The sequence below is a fragment of the Lathyrus oleraceus genome, chromosome 3, assembly GCF_024323335.1.
Source record: "Lathyrus oleraceus cultivar Zhongwan6 chromosome 3, CAAS_Psat_ZW6_1.0, whole genome shotgun sequence".
NCBI classification, from domain to species: domain Eukaryota; kingdom Viridiplantae; phylum Streptophyta; class Magnoliopsida; order Fabales; family Fabaceae; genus Lathyrus; species Lathyrus oleraceus.
Genome location: NC_066581.1, coordinates 145,926,136 through 145,937,448, shown reverse-complemented (window position 1 = coordinate 145,937,448; position 11,313 = coordinate 145,926,136).

The window sequence follows — 11,313 nt, the reverse complement described above, 5'->3', positions numbered from 1 at the left end:
CAGTGGAGTCACCCGTGAAATCACCCGCCTAATGAATAACTCCTTCTGCGATTCAGATACGGTCTGGCGTCTGACCCATTCTGATCCCTTATCCCCAGCAGCATATAACACTCTGACTCCCCGGCGAAGTCGACAGCCTAATGGATGACTCACCATACGGTCTAGCGTATGACCCGGTATGACACCCAGGTCTTCAGATATCGTCTAATGTACGACGCACTCTGAAGTTCTCATCATCAAATTTCCTGGATGGTATCTTTAAGCCCATCTTCATCAAGACTAACGGTTGATTAACAAGTGGAAATTTTGGGGCATTCTAAGTGTTCAATAATCTTTCACCTCCAGACCACGAATGGCGTACATACCATTTTGATTCTCTCGATTCAAGAAAATTGAACAGGGGCAGCTGTCATACCCCAAAATTTGCCCGTTAATATTACAAGGCATTTTTCAGGACATTCCAACTTATTTTTCAAGGCACTGATCCCAAAAGAACAAAGGCCCAGCACACAGATGGCCAAATCCAGAAAATGGCCCAAACTGGCCTGCTCGCTAGGCGAGCAAAACCTTCGCCTAGCGAACCCTTCGCTATGCCACTCGCCTAGCGAAGCTTGCGAATACCAGAAAATTCTGGGCTTCATTCTGAGCCCATTAGGTCACGGAAAAGCATTATAAATACTAAGGATTTCATTCAGAAAAGGAGAACGGAAAAACGGAGGAAGACGGACAGAAACCCTGGAGACCAACTCAGAGAATTCTGAGTAAAGAAACCCTAAAGGCCGCTCATCCGCACCAAGGTTGCCTCCGCCTAATTCGACCCGATTTGCCAATCCAAAGCTGCAATTCCATTGCAAACAGGTTTGCGCATCTCTACTGTTTTATGCTTTTAATCGGTAATCGCTACATACATAAGGCATCATGATTAAATTTTCGGATATGTAATTTGATTTCACATGTGAATCTAAGTATGCCTGAATATCCTGAATGTTTGTCCATGCTATTCCTGTAATTAAATGCCATAAAGTTCAGGATTCTGGAGATCATGCTGCTATCAAACTCAAAACCCATAGCCGCTCGCTGGCACATCGCTAAGCGAGCCTGTAGCGAGTACTCGCTAAGCCTTCGCTAGGCGAAGCAGGAGCGAACGAGACAGTGGCTGTTTTGTTTCTTTTCTGTTCTACCTTATGTTTATCTAACCAAGATTTATTATAATTCTGCATTATTTGGCCTGACTTTATGACTGTTGTGTTTATTTTGTGGTGCAATTTTCAATCGTACTTTATCTCGATGTTCTAACCCGTGTGCTGAATTGTGTAAAGGCTTACATATTCCCGAGGAAACGGCCGGCTAGGTATTCCACTTTATATGTGGGATACCCTTATGGAGATGGATTCTGAATTACTTAATTTTAATGTGGAGATTCATCCTAAATTACCTAGTTGATTTTTATGTATTGATTTCATCGTTTTTAATGTGGACCTAATTACTTAATCGATTACGGCTATCTAATTAATTGTAAAACTTTGCTTTTAAATATGCGATCTTGGACCTCTCTTTGTTACCCTACGATATTAAGGTATTATGGTCATGTCCCGCGAATGTGAGGATGCACTTAGCAAAGACCCTTCGGTTAAATCATCATAGTCCCTCGAATGTTGCCTTTGTCCCTCGATGACCCTTCGGTATAGCCTACGGTTAAATGATGATCGTCCCTTCGAATGCTAAGGTATCCTTACAAATGTTGCCTTCAATGACCAATCGATGATCCTACGATGACCCTTTTACATCCAAAGGATAAAACTACTTACTTGTCAATAGTAAGGACAATTTTACCCTCATAAGGATAGGAAATGCCCATAAAGACCTTGGGTAGGTATCACTCCTAAATGCTTGCTCACAACTTAAACTACTTTTCACACCTCACACTTTTCAAAACCATTAGAAAATCACCACTTGGCATACATTCGTACTAGAATCATTGTCAAGTTATATTTTTCTAAACAACTTTCAAAATCAAACGAGATAAATACTTTGTATACATTCGTACAAGAATCATTACAAAGTTAAACTCCTTTTTTCAAAACATTTTCTAAACAATTCACAACCACTTTTTCCAGACAAACATAAGTGATCAAGCAATTAAGAGCCCATGGATAACCATGGATACAAAGGGTGCTAACACCTTCCCTTTGTATAATGTACCTCCCGAACCTAAAAATCTAAATTAAGGTCTTTCCTGTTCTTTTCCACCTTTCCTTATGGGATAAAAGAAAAGTCGGTGGCGACTCTTGCTAACCGCGACATTTGCTTTCCAAAGCAAAAACACATAAAGTCAGTTCACCGTATGACAGTAGGAGATGAAAAGAAGTTGTGATTAAGATATGGTCTAAACCAAATGATTAAATGATTTTAACTCCAAAAAGGGATGAAATCTGAACCCAAGAGTAAAACTAACACGAACCGTATGTGGGGTAGCCGGAAGCGTGGTGCCACTATATGGTATGGCCGAAAACAAAGAGAATTAAGTGATTGGTTTCACAACACAAACAACTCTTGGTTCATAAGCTGACACAAGATGGAGCTCAAAGAGATAATGTATTTGGCTTAAAAAGAATAATATATCACATGAAATGAATGGTTCAATGATTTAAGGTAAATGATGGTTCATGAAGGATATGAATGGTGCCCAAAGGCGGAATAAATAATTAGGATTGTGCTTGCCAAGAGTTCGAAACCTTATGCCTACGTATTCCTATCGTGCAATGAGAAAGTCAGAACACTCGTAGTTCGTGGAACTACGAGAACAAAGGAAGAGATTGACAGTGATGAAAAGTATAACCTGTACCAAAAGCATGGTGGAAACAAAAGGTATTTGTCTAAGCAACAAGGACTCACAAGACAAACCCAATTTCAAAGGTTAATTGCAGTGGAAACAAAGAGATAAATGTTTGTCTAAGCAACAGGGACTCACAAGACAAACACAACTTCAAGGGTTTGCTGTAGTGTTGTTTAGTACAAGAAATAGTATATTATTGTAGGGAATAAATAATTTGAAACCAAAGAATAATGGTATATTAGATCCATGAAGGAATAAACTCTGAACCGAAGAGTAAACATGTGTTTTAGCCAAAAAAAGAAGGAATAAAGTGTTTGGTTTCACAACACAAACATCTCTTGGTTCACAGTGGACTGCCGTTATATTGCCCTAAAAGGGTGTGCATGGAATCCAAGAAAAAGTGTTGTTAGATCTTAAAAATATGGGATTGATTGATGAATGAAGAAGTGAATAAGATAGGATTAATAAATAAGATAGCTCACGGAGAATCTGAATTTTCGTGCCTATGTATTCTCACCATGCAATGAGTAAGTCATAGCTTTCATAGTTCAGCCTACTAGGGATGACAACAAGAGACCGAGGCAAGAGAAATGGTATGATAATGAAAGATGAAGAGGACTTGTCAGTCATTGGATATGAAACACACTAAAGTCTACGAGTAAAGGAGAATATGATAAGCAACTAGGTCATTAGTCTCGTACCCAAAGATATTCAGAATGAGTTAATAGAATTCTCCACTCTCATTCATTCTTTACTACTTAAGGCTCGTCGCACGTAATTCTCATCATAACTTTCAAGTTATTAAAGAAGAATCCTTTATGCTTCTTATGATGATGAAGATCTTATTAATCATTTAATTCGAATTGCATTAAAGTCTATGAACAAGGGCGAATACCTTTACCAACTGGGTCATTCGTCTCATACCCAAGGATACCCTAGACAAGGATATGAATTCTCCACTCTCATCATTCTTTGTTACTTAAAGCTCATGGCATACAACTTGAATCCTGATTGATAATTTGTTGGTAGAGTCTTCTGCTTGTTTCACTATTGTTTTGAATGGAGAAACTTGACAACCATGAGATTTGAATTATGCTAAAGTCTATGAATATGGGTGAATACGATGAGCAACTAGGTAATTCGTCCCGTACCCAAAGATATCCAAAATGAGTTAATGGAATTCTCCACTCTCATTCCTTCCCTATTTCTTAAGGCTTATGTCACAAAATGTTAATCTTGATTGACAAGCTCTTGAAGAAACACCTTTGATATGCCTTGTATAATCCACTGTTTGATTTGACTAAGATGCCTTGTATGAAAGTCTGAACTTGAGGCCTTGAGATCCACAACTTACAGGATAATCTTATCAAGTGATCAAGGGATTATACATCATCAAATGATTTAGTTAATTAAAATTTAGTTTGATCAACTTTAATCAAAGGGTTTGAGTTAATTGGTAATTATGGTTAACCTAATCTAAAGGTTAAAATATGTACAAGTTCTACCTAAGTGATCATGCAAATATTAAAGTCAAAGTAATCATCGATTACCAACTATCACATGAACATTAGTTTGGTTAAAATGACTAATTAGTCTAGATATATTCCTAATCCTAAGGAAACACGAATTTTACTAATAAAACCCCAGGGTTAAAATAGTCAAATTACATGGGAAAAACAATTAAGGGATTAACCTAGAATTAAAATCTAATTAAAATTAATTATTTCAATTATTTATAATCAAAACAATTAATCTTAATTAAAATTCTAATTTCTAAGTAATTTTAAAAAATCTAATATGTTAATCCTAATTAATCTAATTACTAAGAAATAATATGGAAAAAACAATTAATCAAACAAAAACAAATAAAAAAGAATGAAATGGGCCTGAAAGGGGGTAAGGCCCTAAACTGGTGGTGCAATTAATGGTTGGGGCATAGACCCATTGAATCAAAGCCCAATTCAAGAATCCCAAAGGAATTGAGGGTGTGGACTCAAAACGTGCAACATTAGCAAATTGTTCAGAGGTCCACTGCAAGGGCCCATCTGGAACCTTGAACAAGAGTGGTAGTAGGTAATATACCTCCCTCTTTGAGCTACCCTATTGTTTAAGCTGCCCCATGATTGGTAGTCGGTAGTTTCATTCCCAGTAGGGTTGATAATCTCATTCCCTTAGAGCCATCACCCCTTCCTCAGTTGAAGTCACAATCCTTTGGAATGATCTATTCCCCAGGAAGCCCCGATCCATTGGAATTTGCAAATCTTCTTCCTCAACTGAAGTTGTAATCTTTTCCTTAGTGGAATTTCCTTTTGTCTGTCCCCACAGTGGTGTTCCTTTATCCCTGTGTGTTTTCTCAACTAATATTACTCCCTTGTGACATTGTTCCTCACATAATTCCTTAGTCATGCATGCATATCATATCATAAGCATTTAGTGGCCTCTTACGGTAAAAAGTTGTGCATGTTTATATTTAAGTCTCTCCAATCACGTCGAGATGAAAATTCCAATATTCATATCTCTGGATTGAAGAAACTTAAATATGGGCATCTATCACACCCTAATTTTCAACCCTAAGATGCCACCATCATTTGTATCATTCGCATGACATCTAGCATCTTTGCATTACTAACCTATTGAAAATACAACAAGATTTTCTACTTTGTTTGTCTTAAGCTAGGGTTTTGCACCAAGAGCTTTCAAAGATTGATCAATAAAGACTTAGCATGAGTTTCAACATTTCAAACTCCTCATCCTTCCCAAGTGATCAAGTGACTTACGTCAACAAGAATCAAGTTCAAGATTATTCCATCTCAAATTCATCAAGGCCAAAGTTCATCTGATACCCTCAACTAGGGTTTTGACCCAAAGTCAACTGGTTGACTTTTTAGCCAATGCATGATCCCAAAGCTGGAAGTATGGTTCAAAGACTTAAAATACATCATAAGTGATCCATTCACATCATCCAATGTTCCCAAGAGATCCCATTCATTAAAGATTGCAAGGATTTGATTCATCTGATACAAAATCTATTGAGGCAAAGTCAAAGTTTGACTTTTGATATTTTTGGTCAACCATGGACTTCTCAACTTAAGGATCATGAAAATATGGTTGATGAATGAATTTTATCAAGAGAAAACAAGAAACTGGAGGTTACTTGCAAAAAGGACAAGACTTGGTTTTGTAAATTTTTCTAAGTTATGAAAAAAATACATGTTTAAGGAGCCAACTTTCCAAGTTCATAACTTCCAATCCAAGAAACCATTTTATTTTCTCCATATCTCAAATGAAAGCTCTCTTTTACATACTACAACTTTTTCCTTGATGATTGATTTCCAAAAAATGTAAGGATTTCAAGTTATGAAGCCATGAAGTTGAATCATTAAGTTGAAATAATTGCAGTTGTAGTTAAATTGAGTTCCACATCGTTTTTGTTATAGTTTTAGTTAGTGTTTAAATAGTTTGTTCAAAATGTGGGTTGACATGAACTTGTGAATGATTGGGCCATAAGTTAAACCAAGTTTTTAAAAACACCCAAATAAACCGACATTGGAAGCCCAAAAGAGGCTCAGCCCAGAAAACACATTAGAATGAAGATTTAAAATAACCCTAATTCTAGAGAGAGATAAGTCCAACTTATCCTGGTTCTCCATCACAAAAGCTACACTCACATTCAGTGTCCTGTCCATCATAAGGGTTTATTCTTGATAAAAAATCATTATCTCAACACAAAGCCTCTCACGTTCAGCTTCTCAAACTTGTATGGTGATCTCCTCATGCTTATCTTGGAAAACCCTTTCAATGGAATTTACTGACGACCCACATACGTCGGCATGGTTTTTTTTGCAGCATTTGGGCTAATTGGCGCGAATGTGATTTCCTTATAGTCAATTAGGTCTTGAACTTTATGTTTCAAAGCCTTGCGACTCTCCACTGTGTGCCCTAGGGCACCCATATGATACTCACACCGAGCATTGGCATCATAGCTTGATAAAGGGGAAACATAGGTGTTAACTCTTTCAAGGTAACCAATCCATCTTTTAGCAGATAAGGAAGGATCTGGTTATATGGTACGAGCATAGGATCAAAATGTCTTTCTGGCCTCCTCACCCTTTGTTGGTTACACTGGCGCTGTTGTAAAGCCCGTTACTGTTGATTTTAGTATTGTTACTGCTACCCTTGTGCTTGATATGGTTGTTGTTGTTGTAATGGTTGTTGATATGGCGCGGGTGCGGTGGCAGCAACCTGATGGTAAGGCACAAAGATATATGGTTGAGCTCTATTTCCCCCTCCTCCCATTATGGCATTGGCCTGACCTTCAAGTTTCTTCAGGAAGTTAGAGTATGGTTTCTTCCCTCCATTTGAGGTACTGTCAGCAAAGAGTAGCTTTCCCTTCTTCACATGGCTCTAAACTCATTCCCCAACAGAAAAAACCTCAGAGAAAGTTGGGAAGCTAGATCCTACCATCTTCTTCATATACTGGGCATGGAGAGTCCCCATAAACATATCAATGAGCTATTTGTCAAGGATATGTGGCTAGACACGAGATGCAAGTTCTCTCCACCGTTGTGTATACTCCTTAAATGACTCGTTGTTGTGCTAAGTCATGTATTGCAGCTGAGTGCGGTTGGGCGCCAAATCAGTATTATACTATTAATGCATGATGAAGGCTTCTGCAAGGTCTCTCCATAACTGGACTTACCCTATCTCTAAATTCATATACCAATCCAATAATGCACCATTAAGGCTATCTTGGAAACAATGAAACAAGAGTTGATCATTAATGATGTGGGCTTCCATCTTGAGACAATAAGCTCTAAGGTGAGTTATATGACAACTGATCCCTTTGTACTTGTGAAAACCCAGAACTTTTAATTTATGGGGAATCACTAGGCCTGACACCAGACACATATCCATAACATCCAAGTCCGGAGTAGTGTGAACCTCTAGGGGCTTGAATTCCTCATCCAAAGCATGAAGCCTCTCAAGAGCTTGGTCTGGAAGAACTGCAACAACATGCCTTATGGGTTGTGTGTTGGTGTAAGCCCTAGAGGCCAATACTTTTGGTACTTGTATCGAATTATTAATTAATAATAAAAGGCTTTTTCTTTATTATGTCTGTTTAATAAAGTGCCTAGAATAGATAGTCCGTTTAATGTATCAAGTATGACTTAATCATGAGATCACATTAAACATAAGGACATTATTCTTAAAGTATCCATAGTCGAGCTTTATTGTGAAGTGGGATAACATTAAAGCATTAAGACTATTATGTATATAGACTGATGATCACATCTCATGGATCATGGATAAGGAGTTATCAAGTCTTAAACATAGGTATGAATATTAAGAGTAATATTTATACTAGATTGACCCGCTATGAGAATACTATATAGAATGTTATGCAAAGTGTCATAAGTTATTCTCATGGTGATAATGGTGTATACAAACCTTCGACCTGAAACCACTATGGACCCTAGATGTAGAGTCGAGTGCCTTATTGCTGATCAAACATTATCCGTAACTGGATGACCATAAAGACAGTTGATGGGTACTCCACGAAGCATGCTAAGGGACATGAGTGACCTAGATGGAATTTGCCCATCCTGCATAACAGGATAAATGTCTATGGGCCCAATATTGAACTGGACAAGGATGACACAATCTATGCCTTGTGTTCAATATAGACATAAGGGCAAAAGGGTAATTATACATATAAGTATTATCACAAAAGGATTTGTCAGATCACATGACATTTTCGTGTCTTGGGTAGCAGTGATGTGTTGCTAGATACCGCTCACTGTTTATTATGTTAAATACATGATTTAATATAATTGCCAATGTCGTGAAAACCTATAGGGTCACACACAAAAGGACGGATTGATGAGAGATAGAGTAACTAAGGAATACCGTAATATACGGTGCACTTAAGTGAATTGTAGAACATCGTAAGGTACGGTGTACTTAAGTAGAATACGAAATATGGTGAGGTACCACGCGCTTAAGTGATTTTGGCATATTATAAGATATGGGTCACATACACTTAAGTGAGCTTTTTAGCTTGTAGCCCGCACAAGTGGTTCTATAAATAGAACCCTTGTGTAGAAGCATTTGTGCAGTTGCAATTTCGTCTCTCTCTCTCTCTCTCTCTCTCTCTCTCTCTCTCTCACTCACTCACTCACTCAAAGCCTTCATTCGTAGCAGCTAGCACTGAGATTGAAGAAATCCGTTCGTGCGGACTGAGTAGAGGCGTTGTCATCGTTCAACATTCGTGATCGCTCCGTAGATCTGCATCAAAGGTTACAATCTCCACAAGAGGTAACGATTCTATCACTAATCATGCCCATTCGTAAGGATCATTAAATGAGAAATTTTAAATTCCACTGCGTTTTGGATCGCTCTTCTCCTTCAGTGGTATCAGAGCCACTTACGAAACCATGCATCTGATAGCTGTTTATTTTCTATATTTTCTGTATTAATACGATTAAAAGACAGAATGAATCAAAGAATAAACGAGTAATTAAATTTGGCATCATGTGTGTACGATTTGGATGATTGATATTGACTATGCTTCGGAATCCGATATTAGTACGGTGAAGCAGCGATACATCGATCGTCCATAGGTTATGCAATTGAGATCGATCAAGTTATATATATGATATAATTAATCCTTATGAAAAATACGGTATATGTGATATACTGTTTCTGTTTCGTTCATTCAAACACTTAATGGTTGTTTTCCTTTGAGCGATCAATGGTCGTTTGCTTCTTGATCCGACATTAGTATGGTGAAGCAATGAGGTGTTGATCAATCATACTGAATCAACAATCGAGATGTGTTTGGCGGTCTGAAATTGGTGCATTGGGGTTAATGACGACACAAGGGCTGTGTTGTCAAAGAGTTATGCGATTAGGGTTGTGACTGCGTAAGAGTTGTGCTTTAAAGTATCAAGTGTTGATGCGAAAAACGACGTCGATTTCAAATGAATTGTTAATTAAAAATTTCGACTTTGGTGCAGCTCCAAGCCCTACCTGTCAAATTGACACACAAGCCAAGCATTTGGAATCTATAATGATCCCTTAATGGAATGAATGATGCATATGCATGAATTATCAATGTATGCGGTTGATCCCCAATTTGGACGGAGGTGGGAAAGAAATGGATGACAAATTTTAGGGTACTACAATACCGTATGAAGGCAACAATTAAGCAAAACCAACATTTATCGTAAAGTTTAGGGATGCTCATGGATGATTAATTTCCATAACCAATCTATAACCATAAATAATCCATATATTATAACTCGTTATTAAAATCAATTGTCATAACCGGATTTCATTATTGTAAAATGGTTATAAACTAGTTATTAACAGATTATATCCATAACCAAATTTATAATTAATTTTGATTTAAAATTTTTTTAAATCATTTTTTGCAAGAATTTTTATTTTATTTTAAGAAAATTTATTTATTTTCAAAAATAAAAATTATTTTTTTATTTAAAAAAAAACTTTTTTTTCTAAAAAAACATTTTTTATATATTTTTGTTTAAAAAGTAATTTTTTTCCAGTTTTTTTTATTTACTCAAAAATATTTTACTTTTAACTTCTTTTTCCATTTTTTTTTTGAAAAAAAAACAAATACATTTTTTTTTATTTTCATAAGAAAAAATGTTTTTAAAATTATTATTATTTTTTTAAAAATAGGCTAATTTGATTTTTATTTTAGATATGGATGTCCAAAATATGGATTTGGTTAAAACCATATTAAAAACATATCTAAAATATGTATTTGATTGAAATTATACTAATAATTAACCAGTTTTGAATAATCAGATTTGAATATTGATATGAATAATTTAAATAATTGATTAATTTGAGTAAAATCGGCTATTTGTCAAGGAGATGTGGCTAGACACGAGAATCAAGTTCTCTCCACCGTTGTGTATACTCCTTAAATGACTCGTTTTTATGCTAAGTCATGTATTGCAGCTGAGTGTGGTTGGGCGCCAAATCAGTATTATACTGTTAATGCACGAGGAAGGCTTCTGCAAGGTCTCTCCATAACTGGACTTGCCCTATCTCTAAATGCATATACCACTCCAATGATGCCCCACTGAGGCTACCTTGGAAATAATGAAAAAAGAGTTGATCAATAGTGATGTGGGTTTCCATCTTGCGACAATAAGCTCTAACGTGAGTTCTAGGACAACTGATCCCTTTGTACTTGTCAAAACCCAAAACTTTGAATTTATGGGGAATCACTAGGCATGACACCAAACACACATCAACAACATCCAAGTCCGGAGTAGTGTGAACCTCCAGGGGCTTGAATTCCTCATCCAAAGCATGAAGCCTCTCAACAGCTTGGTCTGGAAGAACTGCAACAACATGCCTTATGGGTTGTGGCATAAAGAAAGCATCATATTAATCTTTGTCATCAGTCACAGTTCTACGTCAAGCAGACGCGACAAAATGTT